Source organism: Dreissena polymorpha, chromosome 14 (assembly GCF_020536995.1).
Source record: "Dreissena polymorpha isolate Duluth1 chromosome 14, UMN_Dpol_1.0, whole genome shotgun sequence".
NCBI classification, from domain to species: domain Eukaryota; kingdom Metazoa; phylum Mollusca; class Bivalvia; order Myida; family Dreissenidae; genus Dreissena; species Dreissena polymorpha.
The window spans coordinates 54,500,755-54,515,764 of NC_068368.1; the positions used below are offsets into that span (position 1 = coordinate 54,500,755).

Here is a 15,010-nt window from a genome sequence, read left to right on the forward strand (position 1 = left end):
TGGTTGTATGTCATAACAAAAAAACATGAATGTGTCATTGTCGCGTGACAAGAAGTGAACTTAAAGGGACCTCTTCACAAATTGTTAAATTGACAAATTGAAAATAATATTTTAGACTTGCAAATTTTCGCTGTAGTGATGTAGCGAAGAAATAGTTATACTGCACATTTACCAATCTCGAACATACCAATTAAATATATCTTTTGACGTATTTTTTCCAAACCTGAAAATTATAAAGCGTTGCAAACGCGAAATGATTTATGTATAACCACATAATCGAAACTCATATACAATCGTGAAATAACCGCATGCGCGCTGCGCACATCCGTGTGTTTGTTTACAAACAATGCCTGGACCAAAATCGAAACCGAAAGTGCAGAAAAATGCAACACAATATAGAGACAAGCGATTTCATTTGAATTTGATCAATCTTGGCGATACGACTGAACGTTGGAAGATCTTTAAAAGCATCTTTTGAACAGACAAAGAAAGAGGTGTGGCTGATATACTAATCGGGCTGTAAGTTCTACATTTCTTATTCTAATCTAGGCAAGGTTTTTACCAAGCAAAAGTTTCGATATGAATTTTGTTTTATGACATGGAGAATTTGTTCTGCAACGTATCTTAATAAGTATTGATAGTATAATATGTGCTTTGTGCGTTTTTATTATAAGCTTGCCTGCCTCATAATATTCGTACAACATTTTCCAGAATTTGTTGAAAAAATCGATCTATCATGAGACAAATGAACTATGAAATTAAAAATAAATGACTAACTTCTCCTATATATATTCAGTTCTTTGAACATTAATTATGCATTATTCTGAGTTAAGGTATACATGTTTTAATTTCTTTAATATATCATGAATGAAACTTGTATATATGTTTATTTACTGAGTATTATATTATGCAATGATATATTATTATCCAGTGTAGTGTTTTCTCTTAATTTAAAATAAATGTTGGTGTTTCTGAAATTTAATATATTGAATCGATTTGATATTCTGTCGGTAAATAAAGCTAAGCCTTATTTTTTAAGCTCTTTGGAAAGGGGCATGCTGACTAAACTGTGCAATTTTTACTGTGTAGCATGGTGTTATAACAGCAAGCTGTGAACCTACGAACAGTCATCAGCATCGTGACCTGTCTTCTGTGTCGGAAGGAAGAAACATACCTGATCAGGTGTCAGGAACTGGAGAGATGACATCTGACTTGGAGTATGAAAACTGCATTGTATTACTAGATTTCAATTGATAAAGTAACCAATTTATATTATAAGCCGATTTGACGTGCTTCCTTGGTTATTAATTTAATTTTGCATTTTTTACTTAAGGTTAAAACATGTATTGTTATGAAAAGGAGGAAATCGGGTGTTTCGTTATGAGATTAGCAGACGCCAGTCTCCTTCATCCTCTAGTAGGACAATTACTAGTATTGTCAGTTACTGACTCAAGTATGATCACTTAGTACTGGTAAACCATTTAACCCATACACGTGTTGTTCGGTTAACTGATTGGCAATATATGAATAAAATACGTATTAAAATGGCATTTTCAATACATTATTATTATTATTAGTTTAAGTGTACATTCCCTAATTACAAAATAAGCTTGTACAGAGATTTCAATTGACACAGAATCATGCTTTCTAATGCAAGCATTTTTCAAAATTTTCACTTTGGACTCTTGCTTATTATCTGCTGTGCATCATTTTACAATGAACTTTTCAATCACGGGGTTATTTGACTCCTTGTTTTTTTTTAAATATATTAAAACCCCTGCTAATATGCTATTTCAGAGGTGTGCTTGTGCATGCCAAGACTTGGACAGTGGTGCCGGTCAACGCAAAGAACAAATAGGTATACAGGTTCACTCCATGATAGCACTCTAAGTTCCTTGTTGATCCAGCTGATCCAGAGCTGATGCCTCTACAATTTCCCCTTATCCACATCCTGCAACTGCGGAGCTGCGATAATACAAGAGATAATACAAGAGAGCAAAGATCAATGGCAAACAAGCGGGAGGCAATTGGTAGATTCACTAAATGAGTTAATAGAAATAGGCACATGCCGTATGTCGTTTTAAAAGATTTTAACATACCATCACCGTGAAATGAAAACTTTGCGATCTTTACAGGATGGTTTTATAGGATATAGATGACTATATGACTTGAAACGATGCTTGATTTTTTTTTGTCAGTGTGAATGCGTGACCAAATGCTTGTTGTTATTACATACTAATGATATATATATATATATATATATATATATTACATTTTAATTGCTGAACTGCTTATCAACAAACAACTTAAATACAATTGTTGAAAACTCAAGAAAAACGCAGACAAGAGTCCTGAACCAGAAGACTTACTAGTAAAATTGTATGTCTATGTAGCGTGTTCCAAATCATCATGTATTTACAAATAAAGAACATAAAATTTAAGTATCGCGAAATATCAATTTTGTTTTTACAGATGACTTGATATAGAGAATACATCGTTGGTGCCGGGATGGAGACAGTTTATTCGGCGAGGCTTAGAAAATGGAAGCTCGCCATATTTTCATTTTCGTGCCGAACCGGATAAACTTTCTCCATCCCGGCACCTACCATGTATTCTATTTATACTGTTTCCACTTTATTTGATCTTAATTATAGTCACACGCAGTTATTAGGCATCTCAAAATTGGTACAGTGCCTTTAAAACTTGACCGTAGAACCTTCATTGAAAAGCACTACATGTACACAACAAAATAGTTCTTTGCTGCGGAAATTCATCCATCTTTATTAACGATTTAACAACAACAAAAAAGCATATTGGAGTATACAAGTCACAATGAAAACTATTAGCCAACAATTTGAACAGTACAATGTATAGAAATAAACAACACATTTTCATTTTCGAGCCGAACCGGATAAACTTTTAATCTTATTGTTTTATTTCATTTTTTATATAATTTTATTGGGTCTTCAATTACGATAGCAGCCGATATTGGTAAAATACTACACCACTGTCTAGTGTATTGGAAAGGTTACACTCAACTATGTGTAACAGCGTGCATAGGAATACACTACCGGTATTTCCTGTTGACCGGAGATAGGAAAATGTATTTGCCACCCCTTTGTTAGGTCAATGTTTGCAACAGAGGCAGGATAAATTATATATAATTTTTAATTAGAAGAAAAGAAAACACCTTTAGATTTAGAAAGTGTTACATACTTTAGGAGTGGTGGTCCGAGGTTTGCGAAAGTTTGTGAACAGGTGGAGGGAGAGGGTTAAACATTGTCAAAAATAGCGTGACATACAGTATGGAGGGCCTCATTGTCGGTATGTTTCCATCCATGTGTGTGCGTCTCATCGGCGAATTAGAGCTGGGTGCTTATCCGATTGGCTTCAGCAATCTGTCCGTTCAATTTCCATCTCAGCCAATCCACGTTCACCATCTGAGGCTGTTTCCATATTAATGAGCGAGGCTGACCAGCGATTAAGCCAATAGACGGTTTTGTTTTCTAACAAAAGCACGTGCGTGCCGCGCGTGCGTTTAGCACGGTTAGTTAACAGATGCCGCTGAGTAAAGACACTATCTTCCTTATTATCAACAAGTTCTAACGGTAATGAAATATTTATATTTCTCAGTGTATAGTGAGGATAGAAATTGGAGAATAAGCAACAGTAAAGGATTGGTCGAGATTATTTTGTTGTCGTTCTAGTTAGTTGATCACGCCCAATCGTCATTAGTTACAACACGCATGCTATCAGATCTTAAAGCAATAACATAATTTGCTAACAAACGTTTAATAATATGCCAACAATGTTAAAATACGGTAATACGTATTTCTGAAAACGAAACTTTCGAACTTTCGCTATCGACAAAATCGTAATGGCCACAGTCACAGTCTTTGTTTTAATTCATAAATAACAATGTGTGAAGTTGTGAGTAAAGTAGTTTTATTTATTAAAGCAAGTTGTGCTGTCGTTAGTATTGCTCCTAAAAAAGAATTAATCCGCTAAACGAATGTCCCGGTAATGCGCTTCGTTCGCCTGTTTCCTTTGGAGGCTAATCAAATTAATAAAATGCGTGATTGTGCGAATAAATCACGCGTGTTTGTGAGTATAATTCTTTTTTTAACCGGTAGAAGACACCTGGGACTCGTACCTGTTTACAGACGACATGCAGACGACAATTTCCAAAGGGTTGTTTATCGGGTCTTATTATCGGAGAGTGCTTATTTTCTCGGTTAAATTAAAGAATAAAAGAAATGAAATCGATTTGATAATAGTTTCTGATTGGAAACATCCATTGTGTAGTCCTTTGATACTTGGAACAACGAAATAAAAACCCGATTTGTATTGTCGATTTATTATCATAATTACCAACACCACGTTTACTTGCTTTCAGTCTGTGTCGATTATTAGGAAGTTCTCAGAAAATGCATCCTTTGTCATTTAGATGCATGTTAAGTGTTTTTGAGAAAATTATTAAGTGATTTAAGTTTACAGTAATGTAATGAATCGAAATTCCGTCACTGTAAATCGGCAGCCGATAGAAGTTCAAAGGCTAAATGGGGCCGAATGTTTCCAATTAGATTACATTATCATTCTGGACAACGTTTCCATCATGAATTGTGATATTCAGTGACAAACTACTACGGTATTATTATGATACCTTGAAATATATTTTGTTACAGATTAATTGTTTCGGCTAGTATTAAATTAAAAATTCGATCACTTGAGAGTTCTTGTAGGAAAAAATCGCGGGATGAACAAACGATTGTTTTCTCATCAAAACCGTTTTTTAACGTTAAAATCAAAATGTGAAAGCTCGAATCGGTTAAAAGCCCAAAAATGCAGATATATAAAAAAATTATAAAACAATTAATAATAATAATAATTTTAATATATTATTGTTATTATTATTAGTATTATTAGTAGTATTATTATTATTATTATTCTTATTGTTATTATTATTATAATTATTTTTTTATTTTGTATCATTTTTATTATTATTATTTGCTTAAACATAAATGTTAAGTATATTAAAATGTTAACCATACGTTAGCGAGATATAAAGGAATGGCTTTGCACGATTAATTGATTGAATATTAGGTTTGAAAGAATATGTACCGGATCGAGCAACTTGTTAATAACACAAACAACAAATACAAGATATAAATATAAAATGATAGCACAAGGTTACTAGACTTTTACTCCTTGAACGTCTTTTTATTAACACGAAATGGCTTAACGACTCAAATGTGTCTGCGCCAAGCGGTTTCATTAAAACAGGTGACAAGGGGGTCGGGAAGTAAACATCGTTGTCACGTGACGCGGAAATCCAATCCATGGCACGACTGAAACGACAACGAAGACCAATTTATTGAAAAAAATTCTTGGTTAAGAAACTATAAATTTATGATAATAAATATGAGTATCCGGGTACCACATTATTTGATTTCGGAGACAAATTTTTTCACTCCGGAGGCGGTTGTGTACACTTGTCGACTATTTTTGGATAGCAAGCGCTTAATTACTCGGATCGCCATTTTCGCCACCGGTCTTGTGATTATAAGCATCTAATGGCTCGGAATCGGGATTAAAATGCTCGTCGGCACGCGACGAAACGACAGGCAGACGACATTTGTCATGGTTACTATCCTGTTGAAAAAAATGAATCGACAGCATTCGGCGCATGTCGTTTAAATCTTTTTCAAGCTACAGGCGATCAATAAAAGAGGATACCCGCATAATTAAGGCACGTCCTAATCGCAATTAAAGGCATTTGGCATCAGAGCGTGTTTTGTTGTCCCTCGGTGGTTTGTGGTTTTACGACTGGCAACGCCTGCGGAAAAAAATCTCAGACGATTTCAACCTGCTTTTTTCCCACGGAACCGCGAAGCCTCTTGGTGAATTGCCCGGGTAGAACTTAGTTTCGAGGCTAGAGAGTTACAGTATGAGTGCTTTATTTCCGAGTTGCGTTAACCTGTATTGGAGACGCAGTCGATCTCTGTGTGTGAATTATATCGTTATTAGTTACTTAGTTGTGTGGCTAGTGAGATTAGAATAGAGCGTTCCATGAATAAGTTGCGTTATTCGCTATGGCAGACTAAGTCATCAACGAACGTTTAGTGCGTCGTTACCTTCGTGCTCATTACGAACTTCCTATACGTAGATCAGGTAGATAAAGGGCAATAAATAATTACTATTTTTTTAAATAAATTAAACGGTAACCGGAAACTGTTTCTGACCGGGCATGTCCTTTTGCCTAACATATAATATTTTTGCTAAGAAAAGACTTCATTTAAACGAAAAATTCATAAAAGCGGAAAGTGTCGTTCCTGATAAGCCTGTGCGGACTGCACAGGCTAATCTGGAACGACACTTTACGCACATGCATTATGCCCAGTTTTCTCAGAACACGACTCATGTAACTGCACTATTTTCAGTCATGCAATCACTGCGGTGAAAAAATTCCTTAACCAATTTATGCCCAGCGTCTAGAAAAAAGGCCTTGGCCAACAGCGTAGACCCATGCGGCGTCTCATCAGGGTCCGCGCTGTTTGCTTAAATGAATTTATGTAAGAGATATTCTAAATATAGAAATAAATATACTAGACATCCCTAATTTTGAAAATAAATTGATCCAATTTAGAAGGATGGGAGAGTCCACTAGGCATAAATGGGTTAAATACCCCCGGTAGTCGTTACATCTTTCGTAGATTAAATGCAGGGTAAACACAAAGGGTTCGCAATAGTTTGTTCGTGAGGCGATGATGATGTTAATGTCTGGTAAAACTAAATCTAACAGACGTTGACTAGTTGAAAGTTATTAATATCTCGATCGAACAGATCTCGACATGAAAGGGACACTTGAATCGGTGGTAGGCATGAGAAACAAAATCGTAAACAATGAGAAGACGTCAGTGACAGAGTACTAGTGATCGAAAACGCATAATCATTGAACGGGGAGCATACTTTGTCGCCCAGGTGTGCCCAATGGGATCGTTTGAAAGGTGAAAAGTCGGAAATGTATGACCCCGACGATACACGTTCTTTAGATGAGACTTGATATGAAAGATTGCTCGTGTTGATTATATAATACCAGCGGAACTTGCAGGCGTGGCTTTTAATGTTATGATGATAACGTGAAGAACAAACGCGTAAATAAGCATACATATTTTTGGGGTACATAGGTTTTGACCTAGATTTCTCGCGATAATTATATGTCCACAGCCACTGCCTATAGAATAATGTTCGTTTTCATTTTTATGGAATACAAACTTACAAAAACGGTTTGATGATTTTTCAAATTATTTAAACGATCGTGTGCTATTAGAGTGATATCTTCCTTTACAGAATCAAATTATTATTCATTTATCCTATAAAATCAACACTGTCAAAGTATTTTCATGGTGCGCAATTCACATGTCGAAAATAGTTAAGGTAGTAAGCTTTATCAGCGCGTAACGTCTGCCTTGTATTGAATTTGTAATATTCATGGTACAATTGTTGCAGACTTGGACCATTGTTCAAAATAGCAGGTTGATGATGAAACATCCGGGACTGGGAAGGTCGACCACCCACATATTATAATTGTTGTGTCACATCTAATGCTTATCAATTCTTTGAAGTTTCGACACTCCGAATATGGTCATGGCATTTCCGGAACTCCAACTTTGGTAAGGGGTATATTTAGAGGTGGTTGCTGGGGCTTATACTAGAATTCGATTGGGCAAAATGATGTTATTTGCATGGTTTTATTTAGAATTAGTTTACGTCCGATTGAAACGACGCCCGAAGCCCGCAGAACATGTTAAGACTCTGAAACAAGTGGGTCGTGTTTCTCATTAACGAAATATAAATTTTGGGGATTGCGAAGGCATTGTTCAGTAAGTTAATATTGTTATTCTATGGTTATTTTTTGTATGTATTAATGTTCTTGCATTTTTTCTACAAGTGTAAATTAATTGATTATTTTTTGGGGTTAAGTGACTTTTTAAGTCTGATTAATTAACTCTGTAAGAAGGGTAAAGGAAAACCACACAGTCATTTGTGAATGTAATATAGTTTTCATTTCAATTATGTGTTATTGTATCAGTTGAGACCATTGTTGTGAAATTTTCATAATGTTATAATTATGTTATTATTACGCACATGTTTTTTTAGATTCTGCATGAAATATTGTCATTTGCTTATTATACTTTCCATTCGCATTGTTAATTACAGATAACCGTCACTAACGTCACAAAGTTTGTACGTACGATGATATATGTCAGAATCGTCAATTAGAACGCATTTGTAATCGCCATATTCGTCATAGTCTTCGCATTTGTCATCGTTGCCATAACCGTCGTAGACGTCATTGTCGACGTAGTACTTGTTAATGTCGGCGTCGTCGGCGGCACTGTTAATGTAGACGAAATAAAAGTGTAAACGAGACGCGTGTATTGCAGTGACTTGCCCCCAAAACTTTATATTATCGGACCTAGACCTAGTCTACTCCTATAAATATGAGGTCGATTTACATCGACCTCATATCGTTTAACGCTATTTTGCAAAAGCATCGTTCCGACATGAATTCATGTCGGAAGCATAACAGCGCAGAATAATCATGCAATCAATTATTAAACATTAAATATCAACATTATTTTACTAATTGCATTAGAAGAATGTTTATAAAAACTTACAAGTAATGATATTCCTGACCTTAAAACACTAACACTGTTCAAATTCCATATTGTTGCCATATAGCACTGTGTAAATTGAAAGTTGCATAATGTTACCTCATTGGTCGGTTATAAATACATTGTTTTGTCTATATATAGTATTTGATTTAGACGAAAACAATAATCTACGTGCAATGTCAGATTAGTTTTCCATTAAAACTTTGATCTTGCTGTGTGTGTTTATGGACGTATTAATTATGTTATACTTATTTTTGCTTTTCATAAAGAATTATAACGTGTAGCCCTTTTTGTTAACTGTTTTTAGCAAAAGATTCGCGCCTTAAGGCACGGAAATTAGTTAAAGCGACACTTTCATTTAAAGGTTTAATGTGAACAATATTAAATGAAACCTTTTTCGGTATTAATAAATTTTATTGACATGTTCAATTCGATACTTGAAAAGGTGTTTAGTCTTTAACAAGATGTCGCTGATATTGTCAATTTCAATCACTGTTAATATTCTCAATGTTGTATAAGAAATTGAATAGTTAATGAATTATCACTTTGTCTAATTAAAAAAAAAACATAATTGACGTGTTCTTTCTTTATTTATAAACATATACACTTTATAAAGTTTTTATACGTTTTGTCAGTTGCATTCAAATCCTAAAATACGTATTAAAACATTGCGGTCACGCTGTCATTTTAACCAAAAATAAATCGTACACAAATTCGAAAGGTTAAAGTTTAATATTCAATGAACAAAATAAAGCACGAGCTCAACGACCAAAAAACGAAACGCTCGTACGCACACAGCCACAAATGCACAGATATTTATTTTTCGTCTGTTTTATTCCTGGTGGAAAATCAAATTTATGGCAGCATTAAAATATGATAATTTTTCACGCGCTAAAATTGGCGCGAATACAAGCGAAGATATGCTGAATGGTATGAATTCGAAGCATATAGAGAAATCGAGATTGCAAGTATTTAAAAAAAGTCATTACGTGGTGATAATTATACGTAGCCGTCACTGGACGGATTCCAACCCCGTCAGAAATGAAGAGTTGTTGCCACTCGACGCATGACTTTTCTGAGCCCGGGACATATCGACAGATGGCGGTTGCGATCGGGCTTTTTACTTGTACTTTTAGACTGTTGGCACGATAACGCCGGTGTACTGATTTCTGTTTTGTGAGAACAACATTGTTTCAATGCCGAATGCAAATCGGAAAATTGCCGACCGATGTGAACTCTTCGAATTGATGGGCGGTAGGTAACGGGTCTCTTTGTTTTGATATGCGCGGCTCGGTAGATTTACATTGCGAATTTTCGTTGATGCCATTTTCTATGCAATTAAATTTATTTTCACCCAATATTTTGCACGGCGATCGCATAGTGCTTTTCAAGGGCGCCGTCCGGTAATCCGGCTGCTGTTGTCACATGCTTTAAAGCATCAACAACCGTCGATCAATTTGGAACCCATATATGGAATCTATATTCATGTATTTACTTTGTCCCTGCATAATTGACCATATTCAAAACTCCGCTAATGCTAAGGTACAAACATCGATATGGAAAAAATCAGTTTATATTGAACTCCGAATAACTACTATTACAAGGCGACAGTACAAGAACTTTAAGATCTACCGGCACTCGTTGAAAACAGCACAGAGTCTTCTTTGTGTATATATGCGCTTATATGGCAACATCAATAACATGTTAACACTTTTGCATTATTTGTTTTGGCTGAAAATAAACTATAACTGTATATATTGATTAAAAAAAGAGAAATAAGAATAATAACTGGATATAACGTTTCTTCCAAGTATAGCTGAATGTCGTGACACGATCGTGATCGCCTTGCCAAAGTCGGTTTTAAAACCAAAATGTAGGTATATGTTCCTGTCAGAAACGCGTCAGACTCACACATCACTCATAGTTAATGACGCTCGATTGGTTGTTTACTCTAAAGTATACTTAAATGTACCCCGGATACGGCAAATATACTGACACGAACCAGGCCAATTGAGACTGTAGCCGAGTTGTATTCCCGCCTAAAATCCTATGTCGTAAAACGCGCAACGGTTAAGAATAAGGTCTGAATAAGGTTAAGTATTCAGATCCGAATATCAGCAGCTGTGCCAGCTGGGAAGCCCCGTTTTGGTTTTAACAACCGCAAGCGAAACAACATATTTTTTTAAGTCTTGCACTTAGACTCCATGATCACAAAAATAACATTGAAATCCCAAACCAAGATAATATTTGCATATAAAGTAAGGAGTATGCACAAGAGTTGAAATGGTTGATAGAACATCTAAACGAGAAAGGGGAAATTATCTAAAGGATTTAAGTATTGTTTATGTCCATTAAAACATTTAATGAACTGTTCGATTATCAGTATTATGTTTCGATGATTATTATGTCTCACTCATAATGAGCTTCTCCGCCTTTATTCATGATTTAAATTTTGTTCATGTACGTTTATGTATGTTTTGTTTACTTGTGAGTGTGTGCGTGTGAGCATAGGACTGGTGCGTATTTCTGCATTTTTGTTTTCTTTTTGTTGATTTCTTATGAAAATATGTTGTTCTCGTGGGCCTCATATGGCGTATTAGATCGAAATAAACACATACCATATATTCTTTAAAAAATGTTTTATTAAGTATTATTCCGTGTTTGCTATCAAACACATTTTTTTTAAAATAATACATTTTATAACGTTGCGCAAATAATTAATGATGCATACAACTGGTAGTTTTAACACACACACATATAGGTTTCATTTAATTAAAGAGTACAGAAAGCTAAAAAGTGATGTGGTTTGTTGTACAACAATAATTGGTTATGTGTAACATATTAAAAAAATAATTTCGTTCAAGGTAATTCTTTAAACGACAAACACACTTGGTGTGTTGTGTGAAGTATATTTTTAAAATGTACAAGAGTGGTTTAAAGGCACAATTTTTACACATTTAAGAGGTAATCGCTCACATTTATGTCTAATTAATGATAAGTTTATGCATTCGCAAAGATTTAACAAGAAAAACTGAAGTTTAAGTTGAAATCAATTTGCTATAGGGAAACGACGTTAGGCGTTTAGACGTAATCGGTAGATTACGTCTAATTATTTGGACTAGACCTAGTCGGGTTCGACTGGCTCGCCACAGTTAACAGTTTTCGGTGAAGACTGCAAGTTAGTGTACAATTGTTGGACAGTTATTGTACAGTCTTCAAGGAGCTATTGAACAGTCTTCGAACAGTCGCCATAGTTATTGAACACTTCTTGGAAGGCTGCGGAGTTATTAATCATTCTTCAAGGAGTTATTGTACATTCTTCGAAGAGTTGTCGTACAGTTAATGTACAGTTTTCTGTGAAGACTGAAAAATGGATGAAGATAACATCGTCATGAAAAGGTCGAACATGAAAGGCTGTTCGTCCGGTCTTGCGAGAATGTCAAAGGCTATGCACATTTTGTTATCCGAGAATCCACCTGTTGAAAAGGTAGAAAACCTCCAGTTGGATTTAGCGAAATGCTGGAGTGATTATGAACGTGAATATTCAGACATATCCATGTTCAGGTCCGAAGAACGTTTGGAGATCAGTTCGTTATTTGAAAGGACCAAAATTGACTATCTAGCACTTTAAGAACGTGTAAAAATGTGGCTAGCGACAAGAGTTACACCCTCGAGTGTTACACCCTCGGGGCGGAAGCGCCAACTTGCGGAACTGAAACTGGCGCAAACAAAGCGGCGTCTGGAAATAGAGCGACGCCGTACTGAACTTGGGCTACAACAAAAGTTACAACAAACAGAATTACAGCAACAAATAGAAATCCAAGCCCTGGAGGACCGAATTGCTAGATCGGAAATATGTTTCGATTCCGATAGCCAGCTTTCCGGGAATAGTGGTGACAAGGGATCGAACAAGGCCATCCCAGTGTTGCAAGTGGACGCCCAATCTTCACAAGAGAAGGTCACCGATTACATTAGAGGACTACGCGCTGAAGCTGACCCATCGGACCGACAGGCAGATGTCTACAGAGGATTTAGGGACATGACTATTAGTGTTCAAGAGAGTTTAAACTTACCCAAACCGGAAATATTAACATTCAGTGGCAATCCTGCGGACTATAGCAACTTCATTCGGAATTTTGGGTGCAGAGTATCAGACGATAGACTTAAGTTATTTAATTCAATTTTGTTAGGGTGATGAAAAACGTGCAATTGAGGATTGTGTGGTTCTTTCTCCCTTAGATGGATATTTAAAGTGATATTATGGGCATCTAACAGTTTATAGGTGTCTATCGCAACCGTTGTTTATTTTTGGTATTTTCACTTCATATACACTTATATTTGTTAATGCAGCATCATCATACTAAAACAATATCATGGAAAGATAAAAAATAATCCATTTGAATATCAACCGTACTTTCGTTTGACAACTGATCATGCATGTACGATTTGAACCTAAATTTTGTTTAAGTGCATATTCGTTCATACGACACAAAGACATAATTTTGTTTTACGGATCATTTCGGCTTAGAGGACTGGGTGGGTCACGTAAGAATATCGAATATAAAATATATTTTTATAAACAACTGGTAGCAGATGAGTTGCAGATAATTGGTCAGTAACCACATTTTAACTCTTTTGACCTGTGAATTCTTTTCAGCTCAATTCAACAGTGAAAAAAGCCCATAATATCACTTTAAGGGCTAAGGAAATTCTTCTCAACAGGTATGGTAAGTCTCACTTAGTTGCTAGGTCGCATGTTGAACGTTTGATTAATGGCCACAGTATTCGATCTAATGATGTCCAAAGCCTAATGGATCTGTCACTTGACATGGAAAAATGTGAAATAACACTTTCACAGTTGGGTGATTCGTCTGATATTAATAACACGGAAAATCTTAAGAAAATTGTATGAAGACTACCAATGCATATTCGGGCTAAATGGGCTGATCAAGCTAGCAAACTAATTGAACAGGGGTCCGAGCCCGCATTTAAAGATCTACTTGCATTTATTCAAAAAGAGGGCTATTGTTGCAAATACATTGTACAGGCAAGATCTAGTGAATGAGTGTAAACCAGTCATTTCTAAGCAGCCAGCCGGGCGATCTGGGTCAAAAAGTGGGAAATTTGTAACTCTATCCACAACAACAGCTGAAAGTAATGACAGAGCGCGTAGAGGCAATGACCCGGGAAAAGAGCGTTATAAATCAGTTAAGGGCTTATCATGTGTTTATTGTGGGGAGATCAATAGGCTGGTTGACTGTGAAAAATTTTAAGCTCTTGATTATGATGCAAAATTAGATGTTGTAAGAAAGAACCGAATGTGTTACAATTGTCTAAATTTCAAGCACTATGCTAAGTTCTGTCGAAAGAGTAGTTGTTGCGAGATAGATGGTTGTAGACAGAAACATCATACTTTGTTTCATAGGGCCGTTGCTGATGTAGGTCGACGTGCAGACGATAGCACAGGGCATAGCAATTGTTGTGCAAAAGCAGACGCGGTCAAGGTAAGTTTACGCATTTTCCCTGTTGTAGTAAAATATGGTTCCAGACAGACGGAAACATACGCCTTGTTAGATGAAGGCAGCGATATAACGTTGTGTAGTGATAGTCTAGTAAAAAAGTTAAACGCTAAGGGTACAATGCGGGATTTCACCCTTACAACTGTTAATCAGTCTACCCAGCGCAGATGTGGCATGCAGCTGAATTTAAAGGTGAGTTCTCTAGATGGTCGCGATAGTATCGACGCAAATAGAGTTTGGTCTGTACAACATTTACCTATATCCCTTCAGTCGCTTCCAACTGGAGCAGAAATTGGAAAGTGGAAGCATTTGGCGGGTATACAACTGCCAAAGGTAGAGTTGCTAATTGGGAGGCTTTCTGGGTAGAGGAAGAGATGAGAGGTAACCGGGGTGAGTCGTATGCAATACAGTCAATCCTTGGTTGGAGCATAATTGGCCCTACAGGGAAAACCTTGTCCTCTACCCGTCATGTAAATTTTCAAATGTGGTCGGTACATAGCGATATAGAAAAACCGATTTTCCAGATTGTAGTTTTGACAATCGGACAGGTATGTCACAGGAAGATAGACGGGCACTGGCAATGATGGAAGGCTCAAAAGAAAAGGAAGGGGAGCATTACAAATTAGGACTACCTTGGCGTGATGACCAGGTAAGTTTGCCAAATAATAAACCCTTAGCAGTCAAACGCTTAGAACAGTTACGACGTAAGCTTTATAATGATTCAAATTTGCATGCTCTGTACAGCGAAACCATGTGGAGTTACATCCAGAAGAGATACGCAAAGCCTGTTGAGGGCAACGGTGAGTGTAACTC

General features: G+C 36.2%; 1 long non-coding RNA gene across 1 annotated transcript; it reads left to right on the forward strand.

Annotated features, from left to right (window-relative positions):
* Nucleotides 1–152: 152 nt before the first annotated feature.
* On the forward strand, nucleotides 153–2,441 carry LOC127858417 (uncharacterized). The gene is made up of 3 exons (XR_008038885.1): nucleotides 153–519; nucleotides 1,090–1,217; nucleotides 1,798–2,441. It is a non-coding gene; the product is annotated as an uncharacterized LOC127858417 (long non-coding RNA).
* Nucleotides 2,442–15,010: the final 12,569 nt, after the last annotated feature.